The sequence below is a fragment of the Triticum aestivum genome, chromosome 5A (assembly GCF_018294505.1).
Source record: "Triticum aestivum cultivar Chinese Spring chromosome 5A, IWGSC CS RefSeq v2.1, whole genome shotgun sequence".
NCBI lineage: Eukaryota > Viridiplantae > Streptophyta > Magnoliopsida > Poales > Poaceae > Triticum > Triticum aestivum.
The window spans coordinates 393,999,267-394,016,702 of record NC_057806.1 but is presented as its reverse complement, the minus strand read 5'-3'; positions in this window follow the sequence as shown (position 1 = coordinate 394,016,702).

Here is a 17,436-nt window from a genome sequence, read left to right as displayed (position 1 = left end):
GCTGAAGAAATGCCTATTGACACCTCAGGCCCTGTCAACCAGCCCACAAGCCCCATCCGGATTGAGAAATCCACCAGTCCATCAAAGCCTACTGATAAGCCAACGGCCCCAGTGCAAACCGGCGATGCCAAGGATGATGAGGTTGTCATTACTGGCATTGGTCGCACAGAGCCAGGCAATCCCATTGCTTTATCCAGACACACTGCCAAGGAAGAATTTGCTGCCATTGGCAAGGGAAAATGGAATGCCGATCTGACAACTTATGCCGCTTTGAACGCCCAAGATCTCCATTCCGGCTATCTGAACCGGCTATACACCAGCCGTGACTATGAAGCTGGTCTGGTTAATATGATGAAAGAGAAATATGAGGTAACTTCCATATGCTTATCTGTGTATGTACTTCAATCTGTCAACTCTCCTAGCCCCCAAGGGCCGGTTTAGAATCTCCGTTCAAACCGGGACTTGTCAATGCAGACTTCAATGTTTTCTGAATTTGCTGATATAGCCCCCAAGGGCCGGTTCAACTTAGTGTAGTTAAACCGGGACTTTAGGTAATCAAGATTGTAGCAGCAGTATTAACTGAACAAATAGCCATTAGCCCCCAAGTGCCAAGTTGAATACTTGTATTGAGCTTGGGACTTTTCTGAATAATTGAAGAGCAAATATGCATTAGCCCCCAAGTACCAAGGGCATAACTTGTTATGTGGTTGGTACTTCAATTCTTGTACCGTTATCTAAATCGTATGACTGTCTATATGCAGGCTGAGCTGAACAAAAGGGAAAACCAAATCGCTGATCTGCAAGAAAATCTGAAGTGCCAACAAGCTGAAACCTCCAAAGCAAAAGAGGAATTAACCAGCGCTTTAAGCGCCATGGAACAACTTAAGGAGGGCTTCAAGAAGGAGCGGGCGGATTGGGCCACTGAAAAATCCACTTTAACCAAACGAGCAGAAGATGCCAAGGCTGCACTGAAACCGGTGGTGGACGAACTGACCAGCATAAAGCAGCAAGTGCATGCCATGACCGTTGCTATCTTTGGTAAGCTGGTTTGATTTTTGGATTGATTCGGCCGTCTTATAGAGCTGCCGGTTTGTTAACCCTTTGTAATATTTCAGGGACGCGCATTGATCACTTGGGGTCAGATGTGCGAAGAAATTGAAAGCCGCCTACACATTGATCGAACAACTGTACACTGGTGCACATCGGATCATCTCTACTGCATCCCACAACAATCCGGCGCCCACTTTGATTCAGGACACTCTGAAGAGACTGTCGATGCTTCCTGCCCGGGCTGAAGAGCTGAAGAAATCTGCTGCTCGAACTGGTGCGATCAATGCCTTAATCTGGGCAAAAGCTTGGGTGCCGGATTTTGATCCTGTTGAAGCGGCTCAGGGCTATCCCAGCTTGAAGGAAGACGGGTCAGAGTTTAGTGAAGCGGATCTGCGAGCAATAAACCGGGAGGTGCGTCCGCTAGCTTGTCAATTGGTTGAAGAAGTAGACTTGTCTCATTATCAAGCCCAATATGACAACCAAAACAAGCGAGTAGTTGCACCAATTCCTGAAGTGGAAAATCTTATCCCTCCAATCCGTAAGCATACTTACGCTCCTGATATTGAACCGTCGTTGCTGATCCATGATGAAGCTGTCTTTCAAGCATTAATGGGAATCGACTGGAGAACTATTGATTTCCAGCCGCTGGGTAGAGAAGCTGAAGTTGAAGCTGCACGGGATGACCCACAACCATCAGGCCAGGCTGGTGATCAAGCTTGAACCGGAAGCCGGTTTAAACTGCTTCTCCTTTGCGAAAAAACAATGATCTTATTTTGGGCACTGTGTTGCCTTGTAATAGGCTAGCCGATACTCTTGATTTTGATATGCCTTTGTGCATAATTACTGCAACTTGTTCTTCCTTTGGGTGATGAACTTTCCAAAGTATTTTCTGCAATACAAAAAATCTTAAAGTGCCACCGCGGTTGTACCGTCAGGCGGAGTATGATGTCTGCATATGTGAAATCAAAATATCTGAAATTTAAGCATATGATCAAATCTTTGGGATACATAATACCTGCCATCGTTGGGCATGAAGTTGGCTTGCCTAATCTTGAAGCGGAGGTTTATAAACCCACACTGTTGGAGGAGATAGCAACTCCTGTATATATATAATGCCGGTTTCCCATGTAAACCGTGCCGGGTTATAATAAAACACCGTGTTACTCCGTAATAGGATGTTAATAAAAAGTCAAACCGGGCAAATAGTCTCCGGATTAAAAATGGACCGTGTTCCGTCAATTGACAGTTTGAACCGGTTTAAAACTTTGTCGGTTTAAAAAACGCAACAAAAATAAAGAAATATCTATCAAAGAAAATTGTGAAGCAAAGGCAATAATAAAACCGTTTGCAAAAAGAGGCTTATTTGAGCCGATCAGATGGCGTTACCATGGTCGGACACGACCAAGCTCCCGATAGGTGTAGCTATGGTTCAAGTCAGCCAGGTCCCCAAATGAAACTGTGGCATTTATGCCGATCAAGAGGCGTGGCAATGGTTCGGGTTCGACCAAGCCCCCAAGTGATTCTGTGGCCTTAGGACGATCAAGAGGCGTGACTGGTTCAGACTTGACCATGTCCCCAAGTGATCTGGTGGCTTTCGCCTATCAAAAGGTGTTGCATTGGTTTGGATACGACCAAGCCCCCAAGTGATATTACATGATGCTTTGAAAAGCTAACTCAAGGGGTAAACCAGAGGCCGCTTTAGAACAACTCCGTGTAACCACACATGATGTAAAAGAACAGATACCCCACTTTAGCTGAGGTTCCGGTTTATTATATTAATCATAATATATACATCGTCGTAATATGCACATAAGTAGAGCCAATGGCTCAGGTATAGTAAGGCCGAAGATGAGCTATGTTCCATGGCATGTTGGTCTCCTCCTCTGATGTACGTGAGTCTTTATGCTCTCGAATATCGATCAGATAGTATGACCCGTTGTGCAGATTCTTGCTGACGATGAAAGGTCCCTCCCAAGGTGGGGATAACTTATGCATATCAGTCTGATCTTGGATGAGCCGAAGCACCAAATCTCCCTCTTGAAAGGTTTTGGTTCTAACTCGGTGACTGTGATAACGACGAAGATCCTGTTGGTAAATCGCCGAGCGAGCAGCTGCTATGTCACGCTCTTCATCCAACCGGTCCAAAGCATCTTGCCGTGTTGTCTCGTTGTCCGCTTTAACATAAGCCGCCACACGAGGTGAATCATGACAGATATCACTAGGGAGAATCGCCTCCGCTCCATAGACCATGAAGAATGGTGTGTATCCTGTTGATCTGTTGGGTGTGGTATTGATGCTCCATAACACAGACGGTAACTCTTCTACCCAACAACCCGGTGTTCTCTGCAAAGGAACCATAAGCCGGGGCTTGATGCCTCTCAAGATCTCTTGATTAGCCCTTTCTGCTTGACCATTGGACTGTGGGTGCGCTACGGATGAAACGTCAAGCCGGATGTGCTCCCGTTCGCAGAACTCCTTCATGGCACCCTTGGACAAATTGGTACCATTATCTGTGATGATACTGTGTGGAAAGCCAAACCGGAAAATCACTTTTTTGATGAACTCGCCGTGGCCGCATCACACTTGCTAACAGGTTCTGCCTCCACCCACTTTGTAAACTTGTCAACCGCCACCAGGAGGTGGGTCTTCTTATCTTTGGACCTTTTGAAAGGCCCAACCATATCCAGCCCCCAAGTCGCAAACGGCCAAGTAATTGGAATCATTCTCAATTCTTGAGCCGGCACATGAGCACGTCTTGAAAACTTTTGGCAACCATCACATCGTCTGACCAGATCCTCCGCATCAACATGAGCAGTTAACCAATAGAAGCCATGGCGGAACGCTTTAGCCACCAAAGATTTTGAACCGGCGTGGTGACCACAATCTCCTTCGTGGATCTCACGGAAAATTTCACAGCCTTCTTCAGGAGACACACAACGTTGAAACGCCCCTGATACACTGCAATGATGCAACTCGCCATTGACAATAGTCATGGACTTGGACCGCCGGATTATCTGTCGGGCCAGAGTCTCATCCTCTGGTAACTCGCCCCGGTTCATGTACGCCAGGTAAGGAAGCGTCCAATCTGGAATGACATGAAGAGTTGCCACCAATTGAGCCTTCGGATCAGGAATAGCCAAATCCGCTTCACCAGGGAGCTTGACCGACAGGTTGTGCAGCACATCCAGAAAAACATTGGGCGGGACCGGTTTGCGCTAAGAGCCCAGCCGGCTTAAAGCGTCCGCCGCTTCATTCTTCCGTCGGTCCATGTGGTCCACCTGATAGCCTTTAAAGTGACCTGCAACAATATCCACCTCAAGATGATATGCTGCCATGAGTGGGTCCTTGGAATCCCAAGTGCCAGACACTTGTTGAGCCACGAGGTCCGAGTCACCGAAGCACTTAACTCGACTTAGATTCATCTCCTTAGCCATCAGGAGACCATGGAGTAAGGCTTCATACTCACCTACATTGTTAGTACAAGGGAACATTAAGTGGAGAACGTAACAAAACTTATCACCTCGTGGGGAAGTTAATACGACTCCAGCCCCCGAGCCTTCCAATTGCCTGGATCCGTCAAAATGGATGGTCCAATATGTGTGATCCGGATTTTGTTCAGGTGCTTGCAGTTCCGTCCAATCATTGATGAAATCAACAAGTGCTTGAGACTTAACCACCGTCCGAGGCACATACTTCAACCCGTGCGGCCCAAGCTCTATAGCCCACTTGGCAATCCGGCCAGTCGCTTCCCGGTTCTGCATGATATCCCCCAAGGGAGCAGAACTGACCATCGTAATGGGGTGCCCTTGGAAGTATTGCTTAAGCTTCCGGCTTGCCATAAAAACTCCATATACCATCTTTTGCCAATGCGGATACCTTTGCTTGGACTCAATGAGTACCTCGCTAATATAATAGACCGAACATTGAACCGGATGCTCCTTGCCTGCCTCTTTTCGCTCCACCACAATAGCCACACTGACCGCACGAGCATTAGCAGCAACATATAGCAGCAACGGCTCCTTGTCAATGGGAGCGGCGAGCACAGGCGGATTGGCCAATTGCCGCTTTAAGTCCTCAAATGCTTTATCAGCAGCAGAACTCCAGACGAATTGATCCGTCTTCTTCAACATCTGATACAAAGGGATTGCCTTCTCACCAAGGCGGCTGATAAACCGGCTTAACGCGGCAATCTGGCCTGCCAGGCATTGAACATCACTGATACACTTCGGTTTAGCCAGGGAGGTGATGGTTGTGAACTTCTCCGGATTAGCCTCGATTCCCCTGTTGGACACCAGAAAACCCAATAACTTGCCTGCCGGTACACCAAAGACATACTTGGCCGGATTAAGCATCATCTTGTACGTCCTCAGGTTATCAAAGGTTTCCTTCAAGTCGTCAACCAGAGTCTCCTTCTCCCTTGACTTAACCACGATATCATCCACGTAAGCATGTATATTACGGCCAATCTGCTTGTGAAGACAATTTTGTACACACTGTTGATAAGTTCCCTGGGCACTCTTGAGCCCAAAGGGCATAGACACATAGCAGAAGGCTCCAAAGGGAGTTATGAATGCCGTCTTCTCCTGGTCCTTAACTGCCATTTTGATCTGATGATAGCCAGAATATGCATCCAAAAAACTCAAACGCTCACAACCCGCTGTAGCATCAATAATTTGATCAATACGGGGGAGGGCAAAAGGATCTGCTGGACAAGCCTTATTAAGATCCGTGTAATCCACGCACATGCGCCAGGTGCCGTTTTTCTTAAGGACCAGCACCGGATTGGCAAGCCACTCAGGGTGGAAAACTTCAATAATAAAGCCAGCTGCTAAGAGTCTGGCTACCTCTTCTCCAATTGCCTTGCGTCTTTCTTCGTTAAACCGGTGGAGGAACTGTTTCACCGGTTTGTATTTAGGATCCACATTAAGGGTGTGCTCAGCGAGTTGCCTCGGTACACCTAGCATGTCAGAGGGCTTCCATGCAAAAATGTCTCGATTCTCATGGATGAACTCGATGAGCGCGCTTTCCTATTTCGGATCCAAGTGGGCACTGATGCTAAACTGCTTGGACGAATCGCCAGGCACGAAGTCAACAAGCTTAGTTTCAGCTGCCGATTTGAACTTCAGGGCCGGATCATGTTAGCAATTGCTGCATTTTATGATTATGAAATTTGGCAAATGGATGTCAAAACTGCATTCCTGAATAGATTTCTGGAAGAAGAGTTGTATATGATGCAACCAGGAGGTTTTGTCGATCCAAAGGGAGCTAACAAAGTGTGCAAGCTCCAGCAATCCATTTATGGACTGGTGCAAGCCTCTCAGAGTTGGAATAAACGCTTTGATAGTGTGATCAAAGCATTTGGTTTTGTACAGACTTTTGGAGAAGCCTGTATTTACAAGAAAGTGAGTGGGAGCTCTGTAGCATTTCTGATATTATATGTGGATGACATATTATTGATTGGAAATGATATAGAATTTCTGGATAGCATAAAGGGATACTTGAATAAGAGTTTTTCAATGAAAGACCTCGGTGAAGCTGCTTACATATTGGGCATTAAGATCTATAGAGATAGATCAAGACGCTTAATTGGACTTTCACAAAGCACATACCTTGACAAGGTTTTGAATAAGTTCAAAATGGATCAAGCAAAGAAAGGGTTCTTGCCTGTGTTACAAGGTGTGAAGTTGAGTAAGACTCAATGTTCGACCACCGCAGAAGATAGAGAGAAAATGAAAGATGTTCCCTATCCTTCAGCCATAGGCTTTATCATGTATGCAATGCTGTGTACCAGACCTGATGTGTGCCTTGCTGTAAGTCTAGCAGGGAGGTACCAAAGTAATCCAGGAGTGGATAACTGGATAGCGGTCAAGAACATCCTGAAATACCTGAAAAGGACTAAGGATATGTTTCTCGTATATGGAGGTGACAAAGAGCTCATCGTAAATGGTTACGTTGATGCAAGCTTTGACACTGATCCGGACGATTCTAAATCGCAAACCGGATACGTGTTTTTACTGAACGATGGAGCTGTCAGTTGGTGCAGTTCTAAACAAAGCGTCGTGGTGGGATCTACATGTGAAGCAGAGTACATAGCTGCTTCGGAAGCAACAAATGAAGGAGTCTGGATGAAGGAGTTCATATCCGATCTAGGTGTCATACCTAGTGCATCGGGTCCAATGAAAATCTTTTGTGACAATACTGGGGCAATTGCCTTGGCAAAGGAATCTAGATTTCACAAGAGAACCAAGCACATCAAGAGACGCTTCAATTCCATTCGGGATTTAGTCCAAGTGGGAGAGATAGAAATTTGCAAGATACATACGGACCTGAATGTTGCAGACCCGCTGACTAAGCCTCTTCCACGAGCAAAACATGATCATCACCAAGGCTCCATGGGTGTTATAATCATTACTGTGTAATCTAGATTATTGACTCTAGTGCAAGTGGGAGACTAAAGGAAATATGCCCTAGAGGCAATAATAAAGTTATTATTTATTTCCTTATATCATGATAAATGTTTATTATTCATGCTAGAATTGTATTGACCGGAAACATAATACATGTGTGAATACATAGACAAACATAGTGTCACTAGTATGCCTCTACTTGACTAGCTCGTTGATCAAAGATGGTTATGTTTCCTAACCATAGACATGAGTTGTCCTTTGATTAACAGGATCACATCATTAGGAGAATGATGTGATTGACTTGACCCATTTCGTTAGCTTACCACTTGATCGTTTAGTTTGTTGCTATTGCTTTCTTCATGACTTATACATGTTCCTATGACTATGAGATTATGCAACTCCTGTTTACCGGAGGAACACTTTGTGTGCTACCAAACGTCACAACGTAACTGGGTGATTATAAAGGTGCTCTACAGGTGTCTCCGAAGGTACTTGTTGGGTTGGCGTATTTCGAGATTAGGATTTGTCACTCCGATTGTCGGAGAGGTATCTCTGGGCCCTCTCGGTAATGCATATCACATAAGCCTTGCAAGCATTGCAACTAATAAGTTAGTTGCGGGATGATGTATTACGGAACGAGTAAAGAGACTTGCAGGTAACGAGATTGAACTAGGTATTGAGATACCGACGATCAAATCTCGGGTAAGTAACATACCGATGACAAAGGGAACAACGTATGTTGTTATGCGGTCTGACCGATAAAAGATCTTCGTAGAATATGTAGGAGCCAATATGAGCATCCAGGTTCCGCTATTTGTTATTGACCGGAGATGTGTCTCGGTCATGTCTACATTGTTCTCGAACCCGTATGGTCCGCACGCTTAACGTTACGATGACAGTTTCATTATGAGTTTATATATTTTGATGTACCGAAGGTTGTTCGGAGTCCCGGATGTGATCACGGACATAAGGAGGAGTCTCGAAATAGTCGAGACATAAAGATTGATATATTGGACGACTATATTCAGACACAGGAATGGTTCCGGGAGTTATCGGATATAAAACAGAGTACCGGGGGTTACCGGAACCACCCCGGGGGGGTTAATGGGCCTCATGGGCCCAAAGTGGAGCAGAGGAGGGGCGGCCAGGGCAGGTTGCGCGCCCCCTCCCCCTCTAGTCCGAATTGGACAAGGAGGGAGGGGCGCCCCCCCCCTTTCCTTTCTCTCCTCTCTCCCTTCCTTCCCCCTCTCCTAGTTGGACAAGGAAAGGAGGGAGTCCTACTCCCGGTAGGAGTAGGACTCCTCCCTGGTGCGCCTCCTCCTGGCCGGCCGCCCCTCCCCCTTGCTCCTTTATATACGGGGGCAGGGGGCACCTCTAGACACGACAATTGATCCTTGAGATCTATTAGCCGTGTGCGGTGCCCTCCTCCACCATAATCCTCGATAATATTGTAGCGGTGCTTAGGCGAAGTAGAACATCAAGATCGTCGCCACGCCGTCATGCTGATGGAACTCTTCCCCGACATTCTGCTGGGTCGGAGTCCGGGGATTGTCATCGAGCTGAACGTGTGCTAGAACTCGGAGGTGCCGTAGTTTCGGTGCTTGATCGGTCAGGCCGTGAAGACGTACGACTACATCAACCGCGTTGTGCTAACGCTTCTGCTTCCGGTCTACAAGGGTACGTAGACAACACTCTCCCCTCTCGTTGCTATGCATCACCATGATCTTGCGTGTGCGTAGGAATTTTTTTGAAATTACTACGTTCCCCAACAGTTGGGAGACTGGGTTATAGGATCTATTGTCGTACTATCAAGGGGGGCTCTCGATGAGTAGCTTGATCGTATCGTTCATAGAGAGCTCAAACCATTGCATCCTTGCATCATCTTTACTGGTTCTTGTTTGGTTCGCTTTGTGAGTCTTAGAGCTTATGGTCATCTTGATGACAAGCTCGAGTTCATCGAAAACGAAGTTCACATGCATCTTCTATGATGTTTTCGATGTTGGAGGTTTTGTCGGTTCTTCTCGGTTGGAGGTTTCACTCCTCTATTTCACTCCTCTATTTGATGCTACTCGTCGTCTTGTTTCCAACAAGCTTGAGTTTGCTCAATTCGGAGCTCATATGCAGAAGTTATAGAAGTTCTTGTTTTCTTGGAAGTGGCTGTTGTCTGGTCCCAGCGGTAGTACCGTGAGCCCAAGCGGTAGTACCGCTTGGAGCTCTCAGCCGTAGTACCGCTGCAGTACTGCTCTACTTCCGCCTCGATTTTGGGTCCTGCACTTTTCGTGTCGGGTTTAGTAGTAGTTGCACGGCAGTAAGACACGGTAGTTCTGCCTAAGAGGTAGTACCGCTCCGGTCGGGCAGTAGTACTGCTACTGCATTACTGCCGCGGTACTCTGCTCTGCCCTGCCTCTTTTGGTCCCGTGTTCTGCTCCTCCAGCGGTAGTGCCGCTGGGGTGAGCGGTAGTACCGCTTATAAGCGGTACTACCGCCCCAAGGTTCATGTTTTGTTGCTCCCTTTCCCTGCTTCTTCCGTCCGAGCGGTAGTACCGCTCGTGTGCAGGCTGAGCACATAACGGTTGGTTTTTTTCCCTCGTATAAAAGGGGGTCTTCTTCCCTATTGAACCTTATCCTTTGAGCTCGTGTTCTTCCACCATTGTTGACCTTCTTCGAGCTTGCTAACTCTCAATCCCTCCATGGATTCTTGCTAGTTTTTGAGGGAAAAGAGAGAGGAGATCTAGATCCACATTTCCACCAATCACTTTCTCCTCTATGTGAGGGGAACCCCTTGGATCTAGATCTTGGAGTTCTTGGTGTTATCTTTCTTGTTCTTCCTCTCATTTTCCTCCCTAGCATTAGTTGCTTCGATGGGATTTGAGAGAGAAGGACTTGGGCACTCCGTGTGCCCTTGCCATTGCATTTGGTGCATCGGTTTGAGTTCTCCACGGTGATACGTGGAAGTTACAAGTTGAGAAGCTTATTACTCTTGGGTGCTTGGTGCCCTTGAGCTTGTTCCTCTTGGGTGCTTGGGCGCCCTAGATGGTTGGTTGTGTTTGGAGCTCAATCATTGTGGTGTAAAGCTCCGGGCAAGCGTCGGGGTCTCCAATTAGGTTGTGGAGATCGCCCCGAGCAATTTGACGGGTACCGGTGACCGTCCCCAAGGGTTGCCAAAGTGTACGAGTTCGGTGACTACCCCCAAGGGTTGCCATTTGTACGGGTTCGGTGACCGCCCTCAAGGGTTGCCATTTGTACGGGTTCGGTGACCGCCCTCAAGGGTCCCTTAGTGGAATCACGGCATCTTGCATTGTGCGAGGGAGTGAGGAGATTACGGTGGCCCTAGTGGCTTCTTGGGGAGCATTGTGCCTCCACACCGCTCCAAACGGAGATTAGCATCCGCAAGGGTGTGAACTTCGGGATACATCATCGTCTATGCGTGCCTCGGTTATCTCTTACCCGAGCCCTTTACTTATGCACTTTACTTTGTGATATATAGCCATATTGTTTCTTGTCATATAGCTTGCTATCACTTAGTAGTTTATCTTGCTTAGCATAAGTTGTTGGTGCACATAGGTGAGCCTAGTTGTTGTAGGTTTTGTGCTTGACAAATTAACCGCTAGGTTTATTCCGCATTTGTTCAAGCCTCAACCGTAAATATTTTAAAACGCCTATTCACCCCCCCTCTAGGTGACATCCATGATCTTTCAGCATGGTTCGCAAGTACCAAGTGATTCATAATCAAGTGATTCCAAAAGTCCATCAGTATGGAGTTCTTCATGCGCTTTATACCAATATGACCTAAACGGCAGTGCCACAAATAAGTTGCACTATCATTATCAACTCTGCATCTTTTGGCTTCAACATTATGAATATATGTATCACTACTATCGAGATTCAACAAAAATAGACCACTCTTCAAGGGTGCATGACCATAAAAGATATTACTCATATAAATAGAACAACCATTATTCTCAGATTTAAATGAATAACCGTCTCGCATCAAATAAGATCCAGATATAATGTTCATGCTTAACGCTGGCACCAAATAACAATTATTTAGGTCTAAAACTAATCCTGAAGGTAGATGTAGAGGTAGCATGCCGACGGCGATCACATCGACTTTGGAACCATTTCCCACGCGCATCGTCACCTCGTCCTTAGCCAGTCTTCGCTTAATCCCTAGTCCTTGTTTCGAGTTGCAAATATTAGCATTAGAACCAGTATCAAATACCCAGGTGCTATTGCGAGCTCTGGTAAGGTACACATCAACAACATGTATATCACATATACCTTTGTTCACCTTGCCATCCTTCTTATCCGCCAAATACTTGGGGCAGTTCTACTTCCAGTGACCAGTTTGTTTGTGGTAGAAACACTCAGTCTCAGGCTTAGGTCCAGACTTGGGTTTCTTCTCCTGAGCAGCAACTTGTTTGCTGTTCTTCTTAAAGTTCCCCTTCTTCTTCTTCTTCCCTTTACCCTTTTTCTTGAAATTGGTGGTCTTGTTGACCATCAACACTTGATGCTCCTTCTTGATTTCTACCTCCGCTGCTTTTAGCATTGCGAAGAGCTCGGGAATTGTCTTATTCATCCCTTGCATATTATAGTTCATCACGAAGCTCTTGTAGCTTGGTGGTAGTGATTGAAGAACTCTGTCAATGAAACTATCAACAGGAAGATTAACTCCCAGTTGAGTCAAGTGATTATGATACCCAGACATTTTGAGTATATGTTCACTGACAGAACTATTCTCCTCCATCTTGCAGCTATAGAACTTATTGGAGACTTCATATCTCTCAATCTGGGCATTTGCTTGAAATATTAACTTCAACTCCTGGAACATCTCATATGCTCCATGACGTTCAAAACGTCGTTGAAGTCCCGGTTCTAAGACGTAAAGCATGGCACACTGAACTATCGAGTAGTCATTAGCTTTACTCTGCCAGACGTTCTTAACGTCATCAGCAGCATCTGCAGTAGGCCTGGCACCCAGTGGTGCCAGTAATGAGGATAATCCTCAAGTTACGGACCCAGTCCGTGTAATTGCTACCATCATCTTTCAACTTTGCTTTCTCAAGGAACGCATTAAAATTCAACGGAACAACAACACGGGCCATCTATCTACAATCAACATAGACAAGCAAAATACTATCAGGTACTAAGTTCATGATAAATGTAAGTTCAATTAATCATATTACTTAAGAACTCCCACTTAGATAGACATCCCTCTAATCATCTAAGTGATCACGTGATCCAAATCAACTAAACCATGTCCGATCATCACGTGAGATAGAGTAGTTTTCAATGGTGAACATCACTATGTTGATCATATCTACTATATGATTCACGCTCGACCTTTCGGTCTCAGTGTTCCGAGGCCATATGTGCATATGCTAGGCTCGTCAAATTTAACCTGAGTATTCTGCGTGTGCAAAACTGGCTTGCACCCGTTGTAGATGAACGTAGAGCTTATCACACCCGATCATCACGTGGTGTCTCGGCACGACGAACTTTGGCAACGGTGCATACTCGGGAAGAACACTTTTATCTTGAAATTTAGTGAGAGATCATCTTATAATGCTACCGTCAATCAAAGCAAAATAAGATGCATAAAAGATAAACATCACATGCAATCAATATAAGTGATATGATATGGCCATCATCATCTTGTGTTTGTGATCTCCATCTCCGAAGCACCGTCATGATCACCATTGTCACCAGCGCGATACCTTGATCTCCATCGTAGCATTGTTGTCATCTCGCCAACTATTGCTTCTACGACTATCACTACCGCTTAGTGATAAAGTAAAACAATTACAGGGCGATTGCATTGCATACAATAAAGCGACAACCATATGGCTCCTGCCAGTTGCCGATAACTCGGTTACAAAACATGATCATCTCATACAACAAAATATAGCATCATTTCTTGACCATATCACATCACAACATGCCCTGCAAAAACAAGTTAGACATCCTCTACTTTGTTGTTGCAAGTTTTACGTGGCTGCTATGGGCTGAGCAAGAACCGTTCTTACATACGCATCAAAACCACAACGATAGTTTGTCAAGTTAGTGTTGTTTTAACCTTCTCAAGGACCGGGCGTAGCCACACTCGGTCCAACTAAAGTTGGAGAAACTGACACCCGCCAGCCACCTGTGAGCCAAGCACGTCGGTAGAACCAGTCTCGCGTAAGCATACGCGTAATGTCGGTCCGGGCCGCTTCATCCAACAATACTGCCGAACCAAAGTATGATATGCTGGTAAGCAGTATGACTTGTATCACCCACAACTCACTTGTGTTCTACTCGTGCATATAACATCTACGCATAAAACCTGGCTCGAATGCCACTGTTGGGGAACGTAGTAATTTCAAAAAAAATTCTACGCACACGCAAGATCATGGTGATGTATAGCAACGAGAGGGAATAGTATCGTCCACGTACCCTCGTAGACCGTAAGTGGAAGCATTATGAGAACGCGGTTGATGTAGTCGAACGTCTTCACGATCCGACCGATCCAAGTACCGAACGCATGGCACCTTCGAGTTCAGCACACGTTCAACTCGATGACGTCCCACGAACTCCGATCCTGCAGAGCTTCACAGGAGAGTTCCGTCAGCACGACGGTGATGATGTTGCTACCGACGCAGGGCTTCGCCTAAGCACCGCTACGATATGATCGAGGTGGATTATGGTGGAGGGGGGCACCGCACACGGCTAAGGGATCAATGATCAACTTGTGTGTCTAGAGGTGCCCCCTGCCCCCGTATATAAAGGAGCAAAGGGGGGAGTCCGGCCGGCCCTCTATGGCGCGCCAGGAGGAGGAGTCCTCCTCCTAGTAGGAGTAAGACTCCCCTCTTTCCTACTCCTACTAGGAGGGGGAGAGGGAGAAGGAAAGGGGGGCGCCGCCCCCCTCTCCTAGTCCAATTCAGACCAGAGGGGGAGGGGCGCACGGCCTGCCCTAGGCCAGCCCTCTCTCTCTCCACTAAGGCCCATAAGGCCCATTATTTCTCCCGGGGGGTTTCGGTAACCCTCCGACACTCCGGTTTTCTCTGAAATCACCCGGAACACTTCCGGTGTCCGAATATAGTCGTCCAATATACCGATCTTTATGTATCGACCATTTCGAGACTCCTCATCATGTCCGTGGTCATATCCGGGACTCCGAACTACCTTCGGTACATCAAAACACAAAAACTCATAATACCGATCGTCACCGAACTTTAAGCGTGCGGACCCTACAGGTTCGAGAACTATGTAGACATGACCGAGACACGTCTCCGGTCAATAACCAATAGCGGAACCTATATGTTCATATTGGATCCCACATATTCTACGAAGATCTTTATCGGTCAAACTGCATAATAGCATACGTTGTTCCCTTTGTCATCGGTATGTTACTTGCCCGAGATTCGATCGTCGGTATCTCAATACCTAGTTCAATCTCATTACCGGCAAGTCTCTTTACTCGTTCCGTAATGCATCATCCCGCAACTAACTCATTAGTCACATTGCTTGCAAGGCTTACAGTGATGTGCATTACCGAGAGGGCCCAGAGATACCTCTCCGACAATCGGAGTGACAAATCCTAATCTCAAAATACGCCAACTCAACAAGTACCTTTAGAGACACCTGTAGAGCACCTTTATAATCACCCAGTTACGTTGTAACGTTTGGTAGCACACAAAGTGTTCCTCTGGTAAACAGGAGTTGCATAATCTCATAGTCATAGGAACATGTATAAGTCATGAAGAAAGCAATAGCAACATACTAAACGATCAAGTGCTAAGCTAACGGAATGTGTCAAGTCAATCACATCATCCTTCTAATGATGTGATCCCGTTAATCAAATGACAACTCATGTCTATGGCTAGGAAACATAACCATCTTTGATCAATGAGCTAGTCAAGTAGATGCATATTAGTGATACTCTATTTGTCTATGTATTCACACATGTATTATGTTTCCGGTTAATACAATTCTATCATGAATAATAAACATTTACCATGATATAAGGAAATAAATAATAACTTTATTATTGCCGCTAGGGCATATTTCCTTCACCAAGCGCCGTCCCGCACCGAGAGTTTTATTCTACGCGCACACATGCAACTGCCGCCGCCTCCTCCAAAAAAGTTAGAGTTCCTTTGTCTCCCGCCAGAGCCACAATTGGTGCGTCTCATCTCCGGTGGCCCTAGGGCCATGGGGGTGCGATGGATCCTGGCACTTGCCGGCAAAAGGGCTCCGTTTTTAGATATTTATTTTGGTTTTGTTAGGCTTTGTGTCTTGCTTAGAAAGACGAGACAACGACGAATCCCTGAAAATGGAATAAGGTTATGCCCGTCTGGCCTCCGTTCGGGTGGTGCATCTAGCATCGTCGGAGGGTGTGTGGAGGTGTCTCTCCAACAGATCTCATAGGATTTGGCCGTTGGTTGTTTTTGGTGAATCTACTCGAATCCGGTTATCGTTCGTCTCCGTTTATGTGTCTTCAGGATGGATCCTTTCGATCTACGCGTTTCTTCATCAGTGGCGGTTGTTGTTCTGGTGCGATGGTCCTATAGGTCGTTAGTACGATGACTTTCCGACTATCTACTACAACAAGTTTTGCCCGGCTCCGGCGAAGGAGGGAATATGACGGCGGTGCGCCTTCAGCTTGTTTCATTGCTTGTAGTCGTCGCCAGGTGGTCTACGATTACAGATGTAATTTTTATTGTTTTTGTTGTTCATTATTCTAACATGATTTTAAATGAATAGATCGAAAGTTTCCTGAAAAAAAGTAACGAGAAATTTTAAGGTGTTCCAACTATTATAGATCATTCATTATTTCTAATTCAATGGCTAAGATTGAACTTACGAGCTAACAGATCACCAATGAGAGATAATAGGTTACCTACCTCTCATATTTGGTAAGCATCAGAAAAGAATTGATTATAAGATATTTCTAGTATTGCATATATCCTAGTAAAAGGAAATTATCGCATTCCTATTTGGTGCAACTAAAGCCATTAAACGTTGCGGCTAACATGGAAATGTTAGGAGGTCAGAGAATAATGTGACGACAAATTAAAATTTATTCTTTATGACAACTTTAGTTACTTGAGGGTGACAACTTCAGTTGTGAAACATGATAACTTTCTGTTTGGATGGTAAATTTTTATTTTTTATTTTTTTGGATGACAACTTTAACTGTAAAAACGTCAGGACGGTGTTATTTCGTGCTACACGTGTGGCACTCATCATTTAGGCAAAAAATTGTGAAATAGAGGTTGTAACGTGAGAGCAGATTAAGTTGGAACACAGAACTGGATAAAATATTTACACTGATATTGTAACGTGACAGTATTGATATTTTCCCTGAAGCCGCTACACATGGGTACACGACATTTGGACATGGACGCGTCTTCGGAGCACATGGTCGGATTTTATTTTAGGGTCTGTTTAGGACACATCTAGATGTGACATAGTTATGTCACATCTAAGCTGATTTTCACTTTGTTTGTGATCTATTTTTTTTGTCCTAGTTTTTTTGTTTCTTATTGCTTCATTATATATTTATGGGAGGTTAGATGTGACATCCTTAAAAAAACATCTAGATATGAATTAGACAAATTGTTTATTTTACTCCGTATTATTTTGCGCGAGAGCACATGGTTGGATTTGACGGAGAGACCAGGAATATGTAAATCCAAAAATCTCACGTACTACGATTGCGTACCGCATATTCCGATTGGTGAGCAGCAAATCATGTTTGATTGTGCTAATTAAATGCTCAAGATCACAGCGGGACCGACCGGCGCCGGCGACCGGGCTTGGGAGTAGGCACCAGCCACGCCACACTAGCGAGAAGTACTACTAGTAGGAGAATTGGCGTGCGTCATGCATGCACAGCCAGAATCCATGACTGGCTCGGCTGGCCGGGCGCGTCCGTCGGCCTGGATCCATCTGCGCGCGAGTGCGGCGGTTCACTCGATCCAACTCTATCTTGGCT